The 23,523-nt window shown below is 37.3% G+C and overlaps 2 long non-coding RNA genes across 4 annotated transcripts in view; one reads left to right on the top strand and one right to left on the bottom strand.

The window, feature by feature from the left end:
- The window catches only part of LOC127685342 (uncharacterized), a 163,562-nt gene that overhangs the window by 9,159 nt on the left and 130,880 nt on the right, over positions 1–23,523 (bottom strand). The window lies entirely within an intron of this gene.
- Positions 1,618–21,929, top strand: LOC127685341 (uncharacterized). 3 transcript variants are annotated; one of them, XR_007977843.1, is made up of 5 exons: positions 1,618–1,928; positions 13,295–13,427; positions 15,266–15,387; positions 18,055–18,251; positions 21,905–21,929. It is a non-coding gene; the product is annotated as an uncharacterized LOC127685341 (long non-coding RNA). The 3 variants fall into 3 exon arrangements; XR_007977842.1 differs by lacking the exon at positions 21,905–21,929 and adding an exon at positions 18,361–18,603; XR_007977841.1 differs by lacking the exon at positions 21,905–21,929 and having other exon boundaries at positions 18,055–18,603.

The following is a 23,523-nucleotide window of genomic DNA, read 5'->3' as shown; positions in this document are numbered from 1 at the left end:
CACATAACAAGTTGCCCTCCGATATCAAACACTAATCAATAAAATACCCACAGGCTGGCCTACAGGGCGATTTACTGTGGCCATTCTTTTCAGTTGACGGTTCCTTTTTCTCAAATGACTCCAGCAAATGTCAAGTTACCAAACCACTACCTAGGACAGTTTAACCCATGTTGACTTGACACTCAAACATACTACTAACATTATATTTCCTTTTTTATTTATCCCCAAAGCTCTCATATTAATATCACTATCACAATATAAAGAACATTCCAACTTCTAATAATCCTCCAGTCCTCAAAGATTCCAACATTTTAAAAGTTCAGTTTTGTTGTTCTTTTTGTTTGTTTTTTTGTTTTGTTTTTTGGTTTTGTTTTTATAAATATCTAAACTTCATTTTAAAGTTCAAAGTCTCTCAACTGTTAGCTCAGGTAAAGTCAAAGATAAGTTACATACTTTTTTTCTTTTTATTTCAAGAGGAAAGCACCAGGGCAGAGTTACAACCAGAGCAGAGCAAAGCCAAAGACCAACAGTGGACACCTCAGTGACAGACTTCTGGGTGTCAGATCTGCTGACCCAGCTCTCTGGCTCTGCCATCATCAGCACACCCAGCTTCTCCGTAGGCTCAGGCCAGCCATCCTCCATACCTACTGCCGACTTCAGCATTGCCCCTTGCTACTGCCATCTTCAAAATGCAAGAGTCTCTGCTGTATCTGGGCTGTCCCTTCGCACATAGCCTCTCCTGGACTCTTCTCACTGACTCTACCTCGTCTCAACTTCATGACCCCTTCGGTCCTCAGGCTTCTACTGTAACTGAAGCTGCACCTTCACCAGCAGCAGGAACCTAGAGGAGCCGTAGACGAACTGAAACAGGAGCCGTAGACGAGCACTGCTTGTGCTCACTCCCCAAGGATCGCTCAGCCTGCTTTCTTATATTCCCCAGGACCACCTGTCTGGGCAGAGTGGCACTGCCCATAAGAGGATGGGCCCTCCTACAATAATCCTCCACCAAGAAAATGTCCTACAGACCAATCTGCTGTGGGCATTTCCACAACTGAGTTTTGTTCTTCCCAAATGACTCTGGTTAGTGTCAAGTTGACCCAAACTAACCAGAACATCCTATTTTAAACTACAGTGTCTCCGCTATATTCTGTGTTGTTTAAACTTAAAAAAACAATTCCAAAGTACAGATATGGCATTTTAAGGGTCTCAACTTACTTTGCTAAAATGTCCCCGGGAAAGATGGCCTTGATTCATTTTGCCACCAGGGTAGGTCGGGCTGTCTTTTCTGAATTAGAGTGGTATGTCTCTATCACTACACTAGTCTCCCATCACCAATGACGTCATGGCACTTCCTAGGAAACAACAAAAAAGTGAATGTTCCCTTCTTTCTGCTCTGGCCTTCTCAGTCACAGTTCTTGAGTATGCATAAAAGCTTTAAACTAGGCACTCTGCCCACACCTCAGACATACATATTTGAACACACACAGGCCCCGTAGTCATACATGTAAGATGAACTTTCTGATGACAGCCTGCAGACTCCCACTGACATGGACAATCAGAGAAGGGAGTACTTCCCTGAGACTCTTTGGTCATCAGCCAGCTGTCAAGAGGCCGTGGAGAGCTAGAGTGTTCAAGCAACCCTGCCAGGCTGAAAACCGTTTCTGAGGTGATAGAAGTATTCTATGGTGTAGACGGAAGATGCCCTGCCTTTATCTCCTGGAGGGGGAAAAAAAAAACTTTTGCCAGGAAATGAGGGATTTTCAAACCCCTACAACAACTGGAAGAGAAATGTGGTGATTTTGCCAGTGAGCACAAGGAACTCGGCCTGCTGTCAAAAGGCTCTCTGTCCAACTCGGGCTGCATTCACGGAAACAAAAATCTTCCTCTTCAGCCACCTAAGTGCCTGTTGAATTAGGCACACAGCCAAGGTGAGATACAGTCACTCGGCGAAATGTCCGTTTTCATTTGGATCTCTGTGGCCCTTTCTCATGTCATGGGGAAAATATGCTTCCTGGGCTTGGATGTTTTCAGGACTCCTTGGTTTAAGGAGGAAGTCAGATCTGCTGCTCTGAAGGCAAAGCCACAGTTTGCACAGTCAGAAGCATTCTGTCCCTGTCTTTAGGAAAAAAAGAAAAGGCTGAAGTATTCCTCACCCAATCCTACTCATGGTTTTGATGTTGAAAGAAACCTGTTGTGGTTTAAATGACTCGGTCAGTTCTTCTGGGATTTTCCAAAGTTTCCTATAAAAAGAAATCTGTGGGAAATGAATGATTGCATAATCACTAACATATGTCAGTTTCACTAAATCTGTTATCTTTTTGGTGTGTTTTGAATTGCTCTGCCCTATCTTGGATTGCTATCACCTTAACAGTTCTGTCTTTTAAGTAACAATATAGATTGGGAAAAAAAAATTGAGCCAAGAAGTTGCTTTTGTTCTTTTCGTTTTTGTTTTGTTTCTTTTGTTTTTGATTTTTTTGTTGTTGTTTTGTTGTTTTAGTTTTGTTTTTTTGGTTTTGGATTTGGTTTGGTTTGGTTTGCATAGCAAATTAGAAAGACAGGATGGGGAAAGAGGCAATTAACCCAGGCCAAGAAGTGCAAGGATGAAAGCTACAACCTCCAGTTACCTGTGTACATTAATGATAGTATCTCCAGGGTAACTCTTTGAAGGGGTCACTCTGGCTAATTACCTAAATTATTTGAATTTTTCTATTCATAGGTGCCATAAAATGTGTTCACTTTTACCTAAAATAATAATGTAACTGGACCCAGAGAATTAGTACTTTTAACCAAATAAACACTGGAGGTAAAGTTTAGGGACAGTTTCCTGGTGGACCATGTTCATTGATGATACTACAGGCTCCTTAGGTCCAACCTTTTTTCTTTAAATGGCTTATAAGAAAATTCTACAGACTAATGATAAGTAGAGAAAGAGCCTCAGGGTTAGGGCTTTCTCGTTGCTCCCACAGCTTAGCAATGATAGTATTATTATTAATAAAATAATCGTTAATTCATTAGACTTCTTCTGATGACTGTTTCTACAGTCAGTGCAAAGGGAAGAGTCCAGTAGGTTCCACCGGTTGGGAAGATGAGCATCAGTGAACACCCAGTAAACCAAGGCTCCGCACCTCATCCAGATGGACTAAGGTTCATTTGTCCTCGACTCTGGCTGTATATTTAAATTGCCTGGAGCACTATAAAAGGGCACATAAATCAGGCAGCAGGCATGAAGACAGGCATGGGTGCTTTATAAACGGTCCTTGAAACTCCAGCTTGAATAGGGAGTAATTTGTATGTTCCCATAGTTTCTAGGACTTCCCTGCTTACACTAGACAGCATATATTAAGTATACTTTCTTTATAATAGACTAGGATATGATAGCTGTTTTTAAACTTGTTCTACTGTTCCGTCATAGAGCCTAATAGACTTGAATTATGACAAAAACTTAAAGTATATTTACTGAATAAATAGATAATTACAAATAAACATTTTTAAAATGATATAATAATAACTATATTATGAGAAGGAATTTTAGCACAGAATATCATTTTTCAGAGAATACACAATGAAAACATTGCATCTTCATCTGGGTCATGAAACCTTGAAATTTGGTTTGAGAAAAGACCTGGAGGAAAGAAGTTTGTAAAATCTGACAATGATTTTTTTTTTTTGAACAATGAAAGGCCTCAAATTCTGTCTTTTCCATTCTGCCCTCTACTTCCACACTGAAAAGTTTAAGTCGATGAGAATATCGACTCAGGACTCAGGAACACAAAAGAAGTTAAGTGGCTTAAATAAACATAATTTCTGTCACAAATACAAGAAAAAAGTAACTTGCAGCTAACAACAAATTATACAAGGAATAAGTCATATTTCAAAAACAACTTTATTTTATGAGAAAGTTACTGGCTTGGGAGATTAATAAGAAACACGATAACTATACATCCTGATTTCCATGTGAAATTATGTATTACATACTCACTTGAAGTGGGGATCTGCTGCTGTTGTGAGGTCATGGTATAGTAATGTCCTGCTGAAGTTTTCACATCTTATTTTTAGCATAACAATAGTCTGAAAACAAAATTGCCCTTGAATTTTTTTAAAATGTCTCAATAATGACAACAAAAGTAAGCTTTATTTTTTTAAACAGCTATGGAAAGAAGCATTTTCTCTATGTCTATACCTTATATTAAGCAGACTGGCTTCTTTTGAGAACTATATTAAATATCTGAAAACATACATTAAAAACAAGACACACACTCAGCTTGACAAAATGTCCAAACCAACATGAAAAGTAGGAACACAGCAAGAATGTACAGTAAGAGTCATTTATTTGCTGTTCTCTATTTCTCTCTACCTCTTTTAATTCTCCCATCTCTTAGCCGTATTCTGCAAAGACTATAGAAGTTAAACATCTCATATAAAAGGAACGATAGCCAGGATATTGCCCATTGAGACAAAGTTCACCTAATATATAGTGTCATATATTATAGTCCTCCTTTGGATCTGTTCAGATTTTGAAGGTATATTAACTGATGCAGAGAGAGAAAATATTTAATTTTAAAATAACAAGAAAATGGAAGAGAGATAGTATTTGCCAATATAGTATAAGTGTTCAAACACATCTCAATAATCAATAACTGAGATTGCAATAAAATTACATCTAATAAAAACCAAATACAAAGTGGTATATTTGAGTGTCAAACGTCAGCTAGTTCAGAGCAGAAAATAACAAAATTCATATTGAATAAAGACTAAGGATTGAGCATGAACCAAAGAGCAACAGTCCTAGTGATGTGGAGTTTTTGAAGGGAATAAGAGGCTAGTGAGAAATAATTTACTTCAAATTGAGAAAATATTTTGTTTAGGAATATTTTAAACATTCATTTTATTTCATTTAAGTTTTGCATTATTTTTTTTACAAATTTGAAGGCCAGGATTTGATGTCTCTTCACATCGCAGAAGTGCAATCTCTATTGCACTTCTATTATCAGTTTAGTGGACATATAGAGATTGTTGACCTGACTGATAAGGGAAGAGAGTACTGGGAGAGACAAAAGGGATCTCAGGATCAAGGTAGGACACATCTCTGGGATAAACTACAAACCGAGTGCAGAAGAAGCTCCCAGGAATTATTGAGAGTTACCCTAGCTAAGATTTCTAGAAAAGGGAGATAGCCTGTAACCAGGAAAGACTTCCAGTGGAGGGATTGGGATACTAATCCAGTCACAATACCTTCAACCTATGATTTGTCCTGTCTATAAGATGTGCTGAGGTAAAGATGGCACAGAAATTGTGGGAGTGGCCAACCAATAATTAGTTCAGTTGTGACCCATACCAGGAGATTAATCTCATACTGTCTCCTGATATTATCTCTCTGTTTAGTTTTTGTCTGGATGTTCTGTGAATTGGGGAGCCTTGGGTATCAAAGGTTCCCACTATTAATGTATGAAGATGGATGTAAATTTAAGCTATAGCAATGTTTCTTTAACAAATGTGGATGCCATTGTCTTTGGGGCACAGTTGTCCAGAATTGAATATCATCTTGGTAGATTTTTTCTTTGCTAAGTATGGGGGTCATTTTCTGTATCTTTTGATTAAATTTGGTTGAAAGTCTATATTATTAAATAATTGAATGACTACTCCAGCTCACTTCTAGTGTCATCTTGCTTGGAAAACTTTTTTCCAGCCCTTTATTCTGAGGTAATGTCTATTTCTATGGCTCAGGTGTGTTTCTTATTTTTTTCTTTTTTTCTTTTTATTCGATATATTTTTTATTTACATTTCAAAGGATTTCCCCTTTTCTGGCTCCCCACTCCCCGAAAGTCCCAGAAGCCCTCTTCCCTTCCCCCTTTTCTTCCATCCACCCCTTCCCACTTCCCTGTTCTGGTTTTGCCCTATACTGCTACACTGAGTCTTTCCAGAACCAGGCCACTTCTTGTACATCATTTGATGTGTGGATTATGTTTTGGGTATTCCAGTTTTCTAGGCTAATATCCACTTATTAGTGAGTGCATACCATGATTGATCTTTTGAGACTGGGTTACCTCACTTAGTATGATGTTCTCCAGCTCCATCCATTTGTCTAAGAATTTCATGAATTCATTGTTTCTAATGGCTGAATAGTACTCCATTGTGTATATATACCACATTTTTTGCATCCACTCTTCTGTAGAGGGATACCTGGGTTCTTTCCAGTTTCTGGCTATTATAAATAGGGCTGCTATGAACATAGTGGAGCACGCGTCCTTATTACCTGGTGTTTCTTATATGTAAAGTGTGTTTATATATAAGGTATCTTATATATAAAGTGTGTTTCTTATATGCAGAAGAATGATGGATCCTGTTTTCACATCCATTCTGTTAGTCTGTGTGTTTTTATTGGGGGAATTGAGCCCATTAATGGTGAGAGAAATTAATGACCAGTGTTTGCTATTTCTTGTTATTTTGATATTGGTGGTGGTGATGGTGGTGGTGGTGGTAGTGTGTGTGTATGTGTGTGTGTGTGTGTGTGTGTGTTTGTGTGTGTGTTTGTGTGTGTGCATGTGTGCTTTCCTTGTATTTGCTAGTATGGTATTACTTATCTCCTGTGTTTTCCTGAATGAAGTTATCTTTCCTAGGTTGGAATTTTCCTTCTAGTATTTTTTGTAAGACTAGATTTGCTTGTTTGTAGGATATATATTATCTGAATTTGATTTGTCTTGGAATATCTTGTTTCCTCAATCTATGGAGATTGAGAGTTTTGCTGGGTATAGTAGTCTAAGTTGGCATCTGTGGTTTGCTAGAAGTAGGAATAAAATAGTCATAAGAGGCAGATGAAAGGAGGGAACTGTGAGGGATAGGTATGTGGAAAGGAATAGGGGTTCAGTATCAGGTGTGGGGCAAGCTAAATGGCCATGAGAATAAATGCATGGAAATCTGCAACTGCTGGGTGTAAAGAGGTTGGAGTATCTCTAGGATTAGACAAAGACCTGGGATAAGGGAGGAGCCCAAGACTCAATGGGAGTAATATTAGCTATGACTCAGTATATTTGGGATATGGATACTGAAGAGACCACCTCCTGTAGTTAGTCAGGAACAACAGTGGAGTGATAGAGACACTAATCCACCCACAAAACTTTCAACCCAAATTTTATCCTGTCTACAAGAATTGCAGGCACGGAAGCTAGAGCAGACACTGAGGGAAGGGCCAACCAATAGCCTACCAAACTTGAGACTCATCCCATGAGCAAACACTAATCCCTGACACTATTAATGATACTCTTTTACGTTTGCAGACAGGAGCATGTTGTCCTCTGAGAGGATCCACCTAGTAGCTGACTAAGCCAGATACACACACCCACAGTCAAACTTGGAAGAATAGGAGGAAGGATTGCCAGCCTGAAGGAGATAGGAACTCCATAGGAAGACCAACAGAATCAACTAACTGGACCATTGGTGCCCTCAAAGTCTGAACCACCAACCAAAAAACATACATTATCTGGGCCTAGGCCTCCCTACACATATATAGCAGTTGTGCAGCTTGATCTCCATGTGGCTCCTGAGCCGAGAATATCCCCCAAAACAAAAAAAATGACAACCTATTTTTTAAAGAAAAATCATCTATAATCCAAAACTCTTCTGACTAAATTAAGGATGTCTTATTTTTTCCCTAATAAATCAAATATGTTTAATATTATTTATCACCATATGCAAATATTCAATCAATACATTATATAGCCTAAAAATAATGGTATGTAATCATAGCTTTAAAAACATAAAGAAACAAGAGAATCAATTGTAATAAGTGTATAACCAATGTGATGTTAGATATTCTTGCATAAACTTCAGAAGATATAACAGTCTGGTCATTTTGTAGGTTGCATAAGTGAAGCTGTGGTCATTTCCACAGAGGTGTTAAAAAAATAGAATAAAGAGCTTAGTTCTCAAGGAGGTCAGGGCAGAATGGCGAAATGGCGGTTGGGAGCCAGAACAACCTCAGGGAACTTTTGAAATGTGTATATAAAAAGAAAATGATGTGCAATTTAAAAAAAAAAAATCCCCAGACAACTTGGAAGTCACCCTCATTCATTTCCCAATTTTAGACTTACAGTGGAGAAAAGGATACTTCCAGTGAGAACAGATAACCATTAGAGATTCTTCCACTCCCAATACTCAATTATTACATGACAGAGAATCTTAGCATGTTCCCAGCACTCTCCTAAATCATCCCACATTGTACAATGGTCATTTTTCCAAATAAAAGTAAAAGACTACATCCTTAAAGCCCATTTTAGCTAAATACATCCCTCTTGGCCCAAAGTGTAAATTGTATCTTGATTAATGATCAAAGTCTTCTAACCATGGGACAAATCTCTCAGGTCTCAGTGTCTCTGACTGTGTGTGTCTGCCCTGTGTCTCTCTGTCTATCTCTGTCTGTCTCTCTCTTAATTATTTTAATTTGGACTTTTAACCTTTTGTTTTGAAGTATAGGAATGGACTATTAATATTAAAACAGAGAGAACCAAAATTATGTGTGAGTTAGTCGGTACAGCTTTATGTGACTTATTTGCTTTCCCACACATTGTATCTCCCATGGTAGAGGCTGTCATGAGTGGAGAGGAATTCCAGTAAACTGATCAATAGCCTGTGAATTCATATACTAGCATGATGTTCATCCTGCTCTATGACTGAATCTTTCTCATATGTGTTGACCTTGTAGCAGCAGTAATCTACACATTTCAGGATTGTTCTGGTAAAAGTTTGAGACATCATTTAATGACTATGTTTTTGAATAAAATAATAAAAATCTCTAAAAGGTTTTGTTGTAAATTTCAGATACTTTTTTAAAAAATTTTCAGATAAGAAGCATAATGATAGCAATGTTATGTTCCTGGGTGGTTTTCATGGGTTTTCTTTAGTATGAAAGCTTAATTCAAAGATTAAGAGTTTATGACTTCAATGCTTTAATTATTTCAAACACAAATTGAAAATTCAGACACCTAGTGCTATTAAAGTGAGTTCAGGTTTTTGTGGTTTAATAAAAACATCTGTTTTGGTTTTTCAACCACAAAAGTGCATTTAATCTGTTCTTCCTTTGGTTGAACTTTTCACATCTGCTCGGCTCAATTCCCGAAAGTTAAAGACCAGCTCTTTTCCCAAAGTAGGAAGTCTACCTGCACAACTGCTGATCTAGCTCAAAGGGTCTGTTTTCTATACCAGCTGAAGATTTCAAAAGAATAATATAAATAAACTCCCTACCCATGATGCACTGCTTATATCCTTTGGCTTACATATTACAGTGTGGTTATTTTATGAATGCAACTCTGCCTAGAATTTTGAATTAAGACAGAAAATTGTCAGATCCCACAAACCCAGGTACTTCCTTCATGTTCTAAGTTTTTTAATCATGGAAAAAGAATATACTTTCTTAAGTTAATTGCTTGTGAAAAAAGTTATACCAAGGGTGCGCAGTGGCTTACAGACCTCTGTGGTTTGTTTTGGACACGAATCTAATGCTTATCTGAGTCCCCTGGGTCCTGAAAAGTAGGCCGGAAATGTTGCAAGGACAATATTACCTCATGATTTTCCACAATTGTTTGCTACTCCTGAGACCTCAGCTCCATTTCTTCTTCTGTTTATGAGCAACCCTAGGAAACAGCTAAAATCAGAGAGTCTGAAACAAAAAAAAAAAAAAAAAGAAATCAAAGTGCTTAGAAGAAAGAAAATGTTCATCTTTTGTGAATTTGGAAAAGTTATCAAAGAAGATCAATGCCTCAATATCTATGTGTCCCAAGGACTAAGTCGCTTTATCAGGTTTTATATGAGACTAAACAAAGATGAATATTTTGTATTTATTTAGACAAGATGCAATTGATACCAAGTTAGTATAATTATTTTATTTTAGAAATTTATTTTAAATATGTGAGATATATATAATTATATATTTTTTCAGATACATGATTATATAATTATATTTGGTCCTAGTTCTAGGACAGAGTAACATATTATTGCAACCTGCAATTATTAGGTGTTTAAAACCCATGTCTGATGAATGGAGCTTAATGAGGTAATATAATGGGGAGAGCCTGGTACACTACCTTTGTCTATGCAAACAAGATGAGTCCGTGATTTGAATAATTTCCTAGTGTCTTATGTAAATAGGAGCTACCAATGGAGATGATTCAACTTAACTCATAAAATGATTGTCTAATACATCATATGTGAGAGCCACAGTAAGAAGTACAAAGATTGATGAGAGTTTTACAAGATTGAAATATAAGATAACTGGGTAAATTGTGAAACCAGCCTTGAAAAATAATAGTTGAACACTGTTACATTGAAAGCAACATTCAAGCCATTTCTTGAGGAAATAGTCATTAAAATCAAAATACTGGGGATTTTGAAGGAGAAGGTTTAAAATAAAAGGAAAGCAAAAAATGTAATTTGATAATCAAGCAAAATTTGTGTTTAGAAATTATAGGAAGAGAAACTGACAAGGAGTCCAGTCAGGCAAAGAGGTGTGGGGAAAAAAGACGACCTAGATTTTCCAAATGATATTTTCAAAATGTGATATACAAATAATTATCATAGACTTAGATTATGAGAAGCCTATTGGGAGCAGAGAACCCCATTCTAAAATTTGTTTTACCACATTTGGGGGATAGTCTCAGATTTATGCTCTCTTTTTAGTCCCAGCTTAAAAGGGAAATCATGATGAACAAGAAAGTACAATTTTCTCAATTTTAGATTCATTGCTTGTTTTGAAGATAAATCAGTTGTGTGAAGATCATGATGAAAAATACACATCTTTTAAAAGAAAAGGAAATTCTAAGAAAGGGAAGTAGGAAAACAATTTGTGGAATTCTGTATGCCTGCATACTCCATTTGGAATTCTACATATATTTTTGTGACTTTGGCAATTTGTACAACTTCATACATGAACCATTGGTCAAATGATAGTAAGCATGGGGTTTCAAGAATGGAATAAAACGCGAAAATGGTACAAAATGAAACAAAGGTTTACTGGATTTGGAATCTTAGCACTTTTGCTAACTATATTTTTCACTTTGACTGGAGAGTCATAAAAGCACAACATAAATATTAGCTGAGAAAAGCTCCCATCTGTAATATCTCTAGGGCTGAAAATAAGCATGATGACATGTTGAAAATTAAAAATGTGTTTTTCATGATGTCATATACAACAAATTTAAAAATACACTTGCTGGTGATGTAAGAGTTATGAATATGTTTCTGTAAAAACAGAGAAACAAATCATCAGTAGTTCTGTGACACACACACATGCGTGCACACACATACAAATATATATAAAATCACTTTGGTTCACCTTTTATTGGTATATGTTATAAGAATTGAATCTGGAATACAAAGGTAAAATCAGATTTGGTATGTTTCAAGTGCCTCAAACTAAATAATCTCATTGCACTATCCTTTTGTCTCTAGCCTGGTCTACTTCTAATATTGCCTGTCATCTCTTGACTAACATAAAGTAGACTGATGATTCCTTCCATATGTTCAACCTAAGATAGCATCTCTCAAGTTCACTCTTGAAGAGTTTTTCATCACTACTTTAGTGACCAAGTCTACCCTGCTGATGGAAGTTGCTTGAATCCCATGTCCACATCTGTAGAGAACATAAATGGCGTACTTTCCGACCATTTCGCTCCACTTTCTCCCATTGACTTCTGTGCAGCCAGCAGCTGGCTGTGACTTTGTCATGGCCCCACCTACAAACATCATAGCACGTGGTTCTTGAGATCTTTCTCATTTTTTTTTAATTTGTTCACTAGCATTGAACACGGTGTGGGATCAGACTAACTCAGATAAATCACCACGACACACTCTGGGAACAAGCAGCTGATGAATGATAAATGTAGCAGTTGTAAGCATAGAGATTTTAGATTTTTCTTTCTCACTCCTGGAGACAACGTTTCATAGAAAAAAAATGAAACATTCCAACAACAAAGACCTTATTTTTGCATTTCATAGGATGCAGACTCCACTGGTATCTGGAACAGGTAGATTTGAATCTGAACATGAGAAACACAAGCTATCAAGAGCTGAAAGCAAACTCGGAAGATTTATTTCATAAATTCAGAAGTCACCAACCTTTGGCCAGTTTTCCTTTAAAAGGTCTTCACTCTGCTGGGCTAGCGAAATGGCTCAGTGGATAAATGAGACTACTGCTAAGCCTGATGCTACGAATTAAATCACCAGGTTTTATATTGTGAATGCAGAGCTGGCCGGTTAGCTCAGTTGAGTTGGTTAGAGTGTGGTGCTAATAACATCAAGGTCGTGGGTTCAATTCCCGTATGGACTAGGGAGAAATATTTGCCGGGCAGTGGTGGTGCACGCCTTTAATTCCAGCACTTGGGAGGCAGGGGCAGGCAGATTTTTGAGTTCGAGGCCAGCCTGATCTACAGAGTAAGTTCCCGGACAGCCAGGACTATCCAGAGAAACCCTGTCTCAAAAAGGAATGCAGATTATACTCTGACTTTCACATGCATGACATAGCCAGCAACCACACATACATGCCCATTCATATGTATTCATTTGTATACACACATCACCACACCAGGAGGGGAGACAGAGAGTCAGAGACAGAAAGAGATAAATGCTCTATGTATTGATCACAATGCTTCCAAAAGAATCTGTGGTTATTAACAATTTTCTGATTGGATCCAAGGCCTGTTCCCTATAAGTTGGAATTCATACCAGGCACTATTAAAGGAGAAGCTCCTGTGTCTAGATCAATCAGAGACTCTAGGAAAGAACCCAACATTATTGCTTAGGTAAATTGATCTAATATTAAAACAACTCCCAATGACTTTTTGCTATACCCATAAATCAGAATCTCTCTCAACGCTCATCAGTGAAGCGTCTCATTATATAGACACCTTGTCTTAGTTAGGATTTCCAGAGCTGAGAAGAGACACCATGACCAAGGCAACTCTTATGTAAGAAAACATTTAACTGGGGCTGGATTACAGTTTCAAAGGTTTAGTCCATTATCATCATGGTGGGAAGCAAGGCAGTGTCCGGATAGACTTGGTGCTCGTGGAACTGAGGTTTCTACATCCTGATCCACAGGCAACAAGATGGAGACTGGATTTCACACTGGGCAGAGCTTGAGTATAAATATGGCCTCAAGGCGTGCCTCCATCCACAGTGACATACCTCCTCCAACAAGGCCACAACTCTTAATAGTGTCATTACCTATGACCAAGTATTTAAACGTCTGAGTCTATGGGGGCCATACCTATTCAAAACACCACAGACATTCTCTGTCAATTCACAGGAAATAAGAGACTATGGCATGATGAGGCCTAAATGAAAGATACATATCACAGCCCTCCTTCCAGGGCCTAGGCATCTTGCCAGAAGACAGGGAGGAACGATTGCAAGAACCAGAGATGGCAGATCACATCAAGGTAAGTGTTTTCCTGAACAGTTTCCAGGGAAACTGTACATATGAGGTCACAGTGACTGTGACAGCATATATAAAACCTGTGCACACTCAAGTCATACAAAAGTCCAGCATAGATGGGTGGTAGACAGGAAATTCTGCCACTGCCTGAGGAGTTGTTGTCTTTTGTTAGTTGCTGGGAGAAGGAAAGTCAGATTTCTCTAATGCTGTGACTCCGTGATAAGGCAGGCCCCACTAGTTGGACAATACAAGCTGAACTTTATGGAGGTAGAGGGAAATCTCAAAGTTGGGTAGAGAGGTCAAGGAGGGTGGAGGGAAACTCATAGGAGGAGCTGGGGAGACCAAGGTGAGTAACATCGCAGTGTATTTCCGTGTATTTCATACACTGTATGAAAATTTCAAAGAATAAAAATATTGTTTAAAAACTAAACAACCAACCAAATTCCTCAGATTCATGTGGGAAGGTCAGAGCAGGCTTGTGCTAGAGTTTATGTGAACTCACTTCTTAATGTCTATGTCAGAACATGACCACATTTTTCCATCTCAAAAAGATCAAACCACATCATGACAGAGCAATCTATGGGAATCACAGGCTTTTAACACAATAGAAATAGGTTAAAAGCACTTTATTCTTTATTAGGTAGATAGCCATGTTCTTTAGAAGCAGTTTTGAACATCTAATTAGTGGTATTTGATCCGAGTGACATATTGACCAGTGATTTGAACAGAATTTGAATCCCATCCACACAGATCACAGAGGGAATATAAATTTGTGACTGTGAAATCAGCTTCCATAACTTCCAAGGAGTATGTGTAGAACAGACTCTCTTCATTTCACAGAGCTTTGCAGCTGCTTTATATACCCTTTGGTATATCAAACCCTTTAATAAATCATTGATCAAATTTATACTCAGTGCTAAACATTTTTTTCAAGAAGGGGTCAAGTTTTGCAAACAGACCAAAATAGAAAGTTAAAAATTATAAATATATTTGTGCTAAACATCTTAATAGTAAAAAGACTACACCGGGAGTCCAATACCATTGTGTCGAACCCTGCTTTTGTTTAGTTTGTAATTTTCTTTTTTCTTTTTTTTTTAACTGTTGTTGTTACCCTAGGCAAGCAGTACTTAATTTTGATTTCATATTCTCATTTTAATTGTTCATGTTGCTGTTATATAAATATTGCATCTTATGCTAATATTTAGATAGCAGCAGAACTCTAACTCAATACAATAATGGTTCCACAAATTCAAAATGAGGAGAAAAACAAGATACATGTATCTAAATATCAACAGAATCTACTCAAATCTATAGGCTCAAACAATATTATGAGCATTTTTTAGTATCACTGCGAGAGTTGGACTGTTTGAATTCTCATTTCATTGCAGAAAAAGTAAAAGAAATAGTTAATTGCACATTTTTATTGTAGAAAAAGTAAAAGAAGAAGTTAATTACAGGTATGTAAGAAAAACAAATACAAAAACAAATTTTGAAAACACATTCTAGACCAAAACAAGGATAGCACACACCTTTAATCCCAGCACTCCATAAACAGAGGTAGGGAGCATATCTCTGTGAGTTCCAGGACAACCAAAGCTATACAGAGACAGCCTGCCTCAAAACAAAAAGAAAACAACAAGCAAATAAAAACATTCTTTTCTCAGTACTTCCTTTAGCCAAGAAAAAATCACAATTTAAACTATGAGCATTATATGAATACTCTGAAGGACACAACTTAGCTTTCTGGAAATATAACCATAGAAAAGTAACTTCTTAAGTCATCTAGAGATTTATCAGCTAAACGTGAGTGCATATGTGAGTGTGTCAGCCTTGATTTTGCAGATGTTTCGGCAACATTTCCTACGGCTGCAGCAGCGGTAACGTGTTCTACCGAAGATCAAACAATCTCTCAGGATCTGGCAAGATTTAACAGAAATTTAAAACAATACTTTCCAGAGAAAACGGTAACCATCTGCAATTGTTATTATTAACACTATTTTTTCTCTTTTTTCTTCCTATATTATTTATACTTCCTGTTGCTTTCAAATCATTCAATCTATCATTAGCAATTAATTATAAACAAATGTCTAACGATGTTTATATCTATGTTCTTTTTCTTCTTAAGCCAAACATGGCAGCATGTTTTAATCACATGAATTTCCTTTCCCGTTCCAGGTCTACCTGAGCTCTGTTTGAAGAACTCAACAGCAGAACACATAAATATCTCCTGTTCAGGAGGGAGGGCCTTTGTAGCCATTGGAGAGAATAAGAGTGAAATACTTATGAATGTTAATTATGAATAATTATGAATAATTATGAAATGTTAATACTGGAGAGCAAGTTTAAATTAATAGCATTTACTGTTCTATAAGTGAGAAACATCCTTAGATACACTTGAACATGAAGACCTGAAATAATAGAATTGATCCTGTTGTTACATGCTATTTTCCCTTAACGGCATCTTATTATCTACAGCAAAAGAAATATTAGACCAAATCTGAGCCCTTAGCCTCTGTCATGACTGTAGCCAGAGACCCTCCACTTGTACCTCTGCCAGAATAAGAGCTCAGTTACTCCCTTTACAGGAGAGTTGGCTCTTTGATGTTGCTTAGACATCATTTCTATTAAAGTCACTTTTATCTCCATCCTGGCACTTATTCCTGCAGCATCCTCTGCTCCAGGTGGTCTCCATCTAATGTTGAATAGTGCCCCCAACACAACTGAGTCCTCCTCTTGGCCTTTTCCCTTCAACAGCCACACAGCCTCTCAGGCTTTCAGTACCAGCCTATTCCCATTTTCTGCTTTTATTTACATATTGTTTTTAGTGGGAGAAGAAGACACAAGAATAGAGCAAGAAATCCTCAACAAACATTGCCACATAATTAACCATTGTTTTCAGCTTTCTTTGAGGATTCTTTTGAAACACTGATTATACAAATGTAAAGAGGAACAATAAGGGGCAGCATTAGAAACTGGAGATGTAGATAAAAATAAAATACATTTGAATATGGAAAAAATGAAGCTTTGACAAGATAGAGGCAAATACTAGTAAACCTAAGGAAAGAATAATTCATGGGTAAATCACACCTCCCAGGTGATACAAATAGCATAGGAAATGGAGTTTGAATCCCAAGCACACACCAAGGCATGGTGGCCTGCCTGTTATCTCAGGGCTCAGAACACAGAAACAGAGGCCAAAGCAAGTTCACAGCTAACAACTGTTAGCTGTCACATACTAACCAAACTGGAGAGTTCTGGGATAATTTAAGGTAGAAAGTGATCAAGAATGGTAACAGATATCAATAGAATGTCAAACAAGCTCAAATATACAAATGCATTCAAAATACACACATATACACATAAACATGCTTACACAGACATATATCACATGCAAATGCAAAAGAAAAAAGAAAGAAAAATAGTTTAGAGAGTTATAAAACAGAGTGTGTAATGTTTGAAGAATTTTGAACATCATGTTTACTTCTAATGAAGTTTCTATGGCCAACAAAAAAATTAGAAGGGAGCTTTTTTCTGGCCTGCTATTTGGATATGTATGGCAAAGGAACAGAAAAGATTGGCAAGTTTTAAGTGAGGAATAACGCATAAGCAGATCTATCCTTTTAAACCACTTCATTGATTATACTCTGGAGAAAAAAAAATAAGAGTCAAAAAAAATTGTCACAACTCCAGTAACAGACAAAACTCTAAGCTAAAGCAATGTGAACTGGTTAAGAGAAGAGTGTGACCAGATTCTGAGATAGATTTGGCTACCTGCTATAGGAGCGTGGGGAGGAGGGAGCCCGCAGAGCATAACCACATCTTACTGGTGAATCGTGAAAGATGTCATTGGTTTGATTTTGAACATGTTTCACTGGAGTGACAGTGAGGAGATAATAATGAGTTGGTAATGTATTGTAATTATTATTTAGTAATACATTGTAAATACATTACCTGTTAGCTATAGAATTCCTCTGCATGCAGTGGAAGCCTGAAAGAGAACTGAGCAGACTAACACTCAACATGCAAGAGAAGGAGACCTCCTGACTGGAAGATGGAAACCACAAAATACCAAAAATTACTGGAAATAAAGTTCTAATAGGCAAGGCTGTCACTGACAGGGTCAAATGGCTGGGAGAAGCATTCTTAGAAGATGAAATTGTTATAAAAATAAAAGAAGTTGGTAAACAATACTGTGAAATACCACACTTGGTTTGGGGAAAATGTGAAGGAAGATGGTTAGTGTGGGCAGTTACATTTGCAGACAGGACTGGAAAGATGTTGGGACAGGAGAGATGTTAACCTATGTTTCCGGAAGGGGTCTTAAAATACAATGAAAGACAGCGTTGTATAACCACAGCATACATGAGCAGTAGTAAATAGGCTGTGTAACTGTGTGAGTGTTGAGTCCTGTTTGTTAATTTGATTTTCTTGTGGTGGTCATTGTATTTTGTTTATTAGTTTGGCTTTAGTTTCTGTTGTTTGACAACTTTCATCTAACTTCTATAAGTACAAAGTTCACCCATCAACCATTAATTGTAAATTTACTAAGTAAAATGCCAGTAACGTTTTAATTTTTTTAAAGCATAGATAACAAAATTTCACTAAAATCATTCTTAAAAACCACACCCTAGGAATGGAGCAACGTTCTCTAAATAAACTGAATTGAAGTCAAGAAGAGAATTACTGCTGCAAGAAGCTGAGATTCCATAAGGCTCACCTATCCACTGGTCAAGCACCTGGTCAATGTAGAGAGAGGAAGCTAGTCTGGGTCACTGTGTGAATCTTCATGCATCTCTGCTTCATTCAACAGCTAGCTCTTAGCATCAAGGTAAGATCTGATTAAGACCAGATTTAGGTCTCTGAGTTGACCCACCTCCAAAATCTCTCATCTCTGTTCCAAATGAGAAAGCATCAGTCCTGCTGTTCCAAACTTGTAGGATCTCCAAAGCACACTGCAACAATGGGATAACTATGAGGATCCAATAAGTACGGTGTCACAGAAGCTAGAGATTTTGAACCAGACCAAAGACTCATTGCAGTGAACATTTGCAAGTGAAGATGTGTGGACAGAGGGATAGACTGTCGGACACACTGTGACAGACTACAGCTTCCATGATGAAATGTTTTCCTGTGCTTTTCCTGTGTTTTGTTGTTGTTGGTGGTGGTGCTGGTGGTGGTGCTGGTGGTGGTGGTGGTGGTGGTGGTGTGTGTGTGTTGGTGGATATAGAGCTACTGAAAGATGAGTTAGACTATGATGCATGATGCAAAATTCACAAAGAACAATAAAAAGTTAAAAAGAAAACAAAAAGAAAGAGTAATGGTGTTTTATTTCTCCTAAGAAATATAGAAATAAATTTTGGAAGTCACAAACTCCTACTGGTAAAATAATGGCATAGCATTGATTTAATTTTTGGTTATTCTCCTTGCTGTTTTATTTGTTATTCCGTAGTTGAAAACAAAAACCTTAAATTCAACTTTCCTTCTTAACCAAACAGAAACGAAGCTTTTGTTTTTCAGCTTCAATTGACTTCAAATGCTTCACTCTTGTCACACTGGCACTTCAAGTTCCCAGCACAATGCATGGAGCAGCTTTCCAAGGGCCAGGGACACAACAGCTTTCTTGAGTGAATATGCATGAAAATGCTGCGAAGCATCACATCTCCACAGGCAGCACCTGATTGGCTTGCAGCATAGCTCTCCACTCTCTCAGAAAGTCCCACCATCCCAGGCTAAGGCGCCTTTTAAACTTGATTTAAACTTGTTGTTTGACTTGTGTCAAAGACGGAATCACAGAAAGCATGGATAAGTGGTTCTGAACCAAACCCAATAGAAAAGTACTCTCCTCATTATAAATAGGCAGCTATATGGTCTATGGAGAAATGTATTTGCATGATAGCATTCTCTCTCTCTCTCTCTCTCTCTCTCTCTCTCTCTCCACACTTTTGAAATCATCTCTTCTTTTTTAGGTAAGAATTCCTTTGCAGACTCTCCAGACCTTGCTCTGCCATTTAATTAAGGGATAGGATTAGCAGCTCTCACCCACCCCCCACCCCCATCCATTTTACTTTTAACTAAGGAGAAAAACAATTTCATATATTTAAGTTCATCAATTATGAGCACTTGGTCTCTACCTAACAGAGGATTATAGACATCTCTCCTTCGTCCCTTACCTTTGAAGATCAACACATTTGTCATATCCTATACTTAAAAGATTTCTGCAGACTTTGAAGACTTCTCACCACTGTCATAGCAAAGCCACACTGTGTGTGGCAGTCTCAGAAACACGCTATTTTCACCTTGTTGTTGTTGTTGGTTTGTTTGCTTGCTTCTATGAAGCAACTATACTCAGAATTGTTCCAGACATCAAATTCTAAAAACCACACACATGGCAATTGTTTTGCATCCCTCAGCATCCTCAGTGTGTCCCTGCCAGGTCTCGGGTTCTTGGATTCAAACTGTTGTCTCTGTCTCTACAGTAATGCTGCGACCACACTGTCCATGGAGCAGCACATAAATGAAGCATGAATTCGTCTTTCAGGATCTATACTTGCCACTGGGCTATAACCTTGTATTTTAAATTACTTGAAGAGTGATTTCAAGATGCTCTGAAATAGAAACAATCTAAAATAAATGAATACATCTTCCTCTAGCAAGTTTTCTAACAAGAATTTTAAATTGCAAACGCTAACTTTGTAAAGGTTATACTAAAAGGGCTTCATGCATGGTTATTTCTGACTCATTAAGTATCTTTAGAAAAATATACAAATGCCTTTAAAGCAATGGCTTAAAAGCACAATCCCGCCCTTTGAGGTGAGAGGAAAAGAGTAGGCTATTATAAAGATTTTTTTTTTCTTTTGCTAATGCTATGAACTGTGACCAGGTGTTTAATCTATGAAAGATAACACATTTCTAGAAATGTAGACTTGGCTAAAAATCTTACTTAGAGTTCAGAAAATATACACTTATATTTATTCATTTACTATTTATTAAAGATCTACAGTGTGACAATCATGAATCAAAAAGCTGGAAATATAGCAAATAAATGTCCTGTCTTCCTGGTGCTTACATTCTGTAACTGGGTCAAATTCAATGACAGAACAAATATAAAACAAATAGAGGCAGAAAAAAATAAAGTAGTAAATGGTGCTAAAAATATACAGAATACTATTTTTAAAATGCGAACAGGGAAGATAGTGTGAAAAAAACTGTTCTTTTAACGCAACCTGGAGATAAAGCATTTGTTGAAAAAAATATATATAAGCTTAAGAGCCTTACCAGCAAAGAAACAGAAAAAGGTAGCCCTTGGGCAAGACATGATCTTGGGATGACTGAGTCATCAAAGATGTGATCAGAGAAAGAAGTAATAAGGAAATGAGCTTGAGGAAAGGGATGTAAAAGACCCTGAAGACAGGGACTGTTCTACCAAATCAGAAAGCCCTGGAGGAAAAGGGAAAGAGAAGGGCATGATGTAATCACAGCCTCCTTGTTGGCCATGCATTCTCTCTAAGAGCTACCACCTCAAGTATGTAGTACCCCCAATCCATGAAGTATGAACTTGTGTCAACAAGACATTGAAACAACAACAACAACAACAACAACAACAAAAAGATTGTCAAAGGGAGGATAAGTTCAAGAGTACAAATATTACAACCAGTCTCCCTTCAAATACTATGTCCCCTTTCTGGTACATATGGTTATGGTTATGGTTATATAGAAGGCTAGGAAAGAAAAGTTGAGTTTCTTTGAACAGTGCAACCTTAGAAGAGAATGAGTGAGAAAAGACTAAAAATTTGGTTTTCTGGTCAAGTATGTTTTTTCTTATGCACTACACTACTTCAAACCAGAAGGCACGGTTCCATGTTCATTCCACATTCTTCATATCGTATTTACAAAACTTAAAATCAAAGTCTACAGAAAGGAAGAGAGAACAATGTTACAGGCAGAGGAAAGAAAATCCAATATACTCAATAAGAGTGGGAAGAGGAGAACCATTGTGAGTCCCTTTTTTTCCATCTAGTTTATTGACTGATAGTGAAGAAAAAAAACAGAATGAGAAACTTCTATATCCAGGAGAAAATAGCATGCATGATATACTTGATCTCTTTAATAGTACACAAAGCTTTATGTTCCAATGTATCCATCAACCTTAAATAGTTTTCATATGTTCCTGGATAGCTCATGTAATACTGTTTGACAATGAAACTAGTTTTACTATGGGAAAAATAAGTATTAAAGGTTTATAGTCATAATTGCTATTTTGAAAATATATTATAGATAATTTCATTTAATATGTATTGATATGCCCTGTTAGAAGCCAGTGTTATATAGATAAATCAGAAACCAGTGCTCCACAGACTGTTCTAATGTTTATTATTTTGGCAGACCGTATTATTTTGTATTATAGATACACAGAGGAAAGAGGAACAATAACATTACTATAAAACTATGTCTATAACTCTACTCACTTTTTTCCTTCTCCAGGTTTCAAGCCTTCATTCCTTTAACATGTAAGCGCAGCCTAGTTGGCCTCTTTTTGTATTCTGTCCCTGTAGTTCTCTCAAGTGTACCACTTACCCACTTGAAATCTTTCATTTATGACCACCCCCTGACACCCCTCCCCAAAAAACCAAAAAAGCAAACTGGTTGCCAGAATCCTATGAACCATGGAGGTGTCTAAACAGCTTTATCATTTTTTAATTTGTTAGAAAGTCAGTACATTTCTTTAGGGCCTGATTTATGGCTCTGAAATTTGTCTTAAAGTCGTCAAGCCTGGCAATAACAGAGCAAGGATTCACTCAGTCCGGTGCACTGTGGGCCACAAGACAAAGGCCAACGGGAGAAGAAGACACACAAGCCCAGAGGAGGGAAAAATAACCAACTAGCACAATCAAAGAAGATGCTAAAAATCAAGAAGATTAATATAACAGAATACAAAGCTCCAAACTCCTACCTATCCATGGAAGCACAAAATAAACAAGATTCTCATAAAATAAAATAAAATAATATGAGCTCTGGAAAATAGCAAAATTTTAAAACAACCAAAGAAACTGCTAAAAAAAAAAAAAAAAAAAACCACATTGGAAATGGAAGGAACTTTCAAGACATTGCAGACACTCTTGCTTAACCCAGTGTGGGGAGACTAAAAATCCAACCCTCCCTTCCTCCCCCCACCTCTCTCTTCTTTTCTTTCTTTTCCTCTTCTTCTACATATAATGATTGTGCTACTTTGAATATGCTTGGGCCAGGGAGTGGCACTATTAGGAGAAGTTGGTGTGGCCTTGTTGGAAGAAGTGTGTCACTTCAGAGATGGGCTTCAAGACCCTCCTCATAACTGCTTGGAAGCCTTCAGAACAATCAGTAGAACTCTGGCTCCTCCCAGGCCAAGCTTGCCTGCCTGCCTGGACTCTGCCATGCTTCCCAACATAAGGATAATGGGCTGAACCTCTGACTTTGTAAGTAAGACATAATTAAATGTCTTTCTTTATAAGAGTTGCTATGGTCATGGTGTCTCCTCACAGCAATAAAACCTTAACAGTGGTATTCCAATTACCAAATGATTGCTGAAGACCCCAAGACAATGATCTTCCAATTACCAATTGATTTCTAAAGAGAAGCTTTGAAGTCAGACATAGCAGAATAACATACTTAAAAGTACTAAAGAGAAAACTATTTAATCATGTAGAGCTATCTTTCAAGCAGGCATGAATGAAGATATTCCTAAATAAACAAAATAGGTTTATTAGCACTATAAGAAATACTCCTTATCAAGGAAACATCTGTTTGTAAAACAATGGAGAGCATTACAGAAAAACACAACCAATCAAAATGCAGAGTTGTGGAGCTCAGTACTAATAGAGAAAGCTACAAAACGCCAAAACCCAAGGCTTAGGGAACATTCCATAAAAGAGGTTGGAAAGATTATAAGAGTCAGAGACTCTCGAAGTTTGCTATGAGATTGTTTCCCCTAACATGAATGGTCAGCCTAAAAACATACATATGAGTAACAATTTGTGGACTGAACAGGCTATATTTAGGAGATATGTGTATATGGAAACTCATATATGCATGCAATAACAATTAGTGAAAAAAGAAGCCATGAG

This window comes from Apodemus sylvaticus, chromosome 5 (assembly GCF_947179515.1).
Source record: "Apodemus sylvaticus chromosome 5, mApoSyl1.1, whole genome shotgun sequence".
In the NCBI taxonomy this organism is placed as follows: Eukaryota; Metazoa; Chordata; class Mammalia; order Rodentia; family Muridae; genus Apodemus; species Apodemus sylvaticus.
This window is presented reverse-complemented; position numbering and strand designations above follow the sequence as displayed.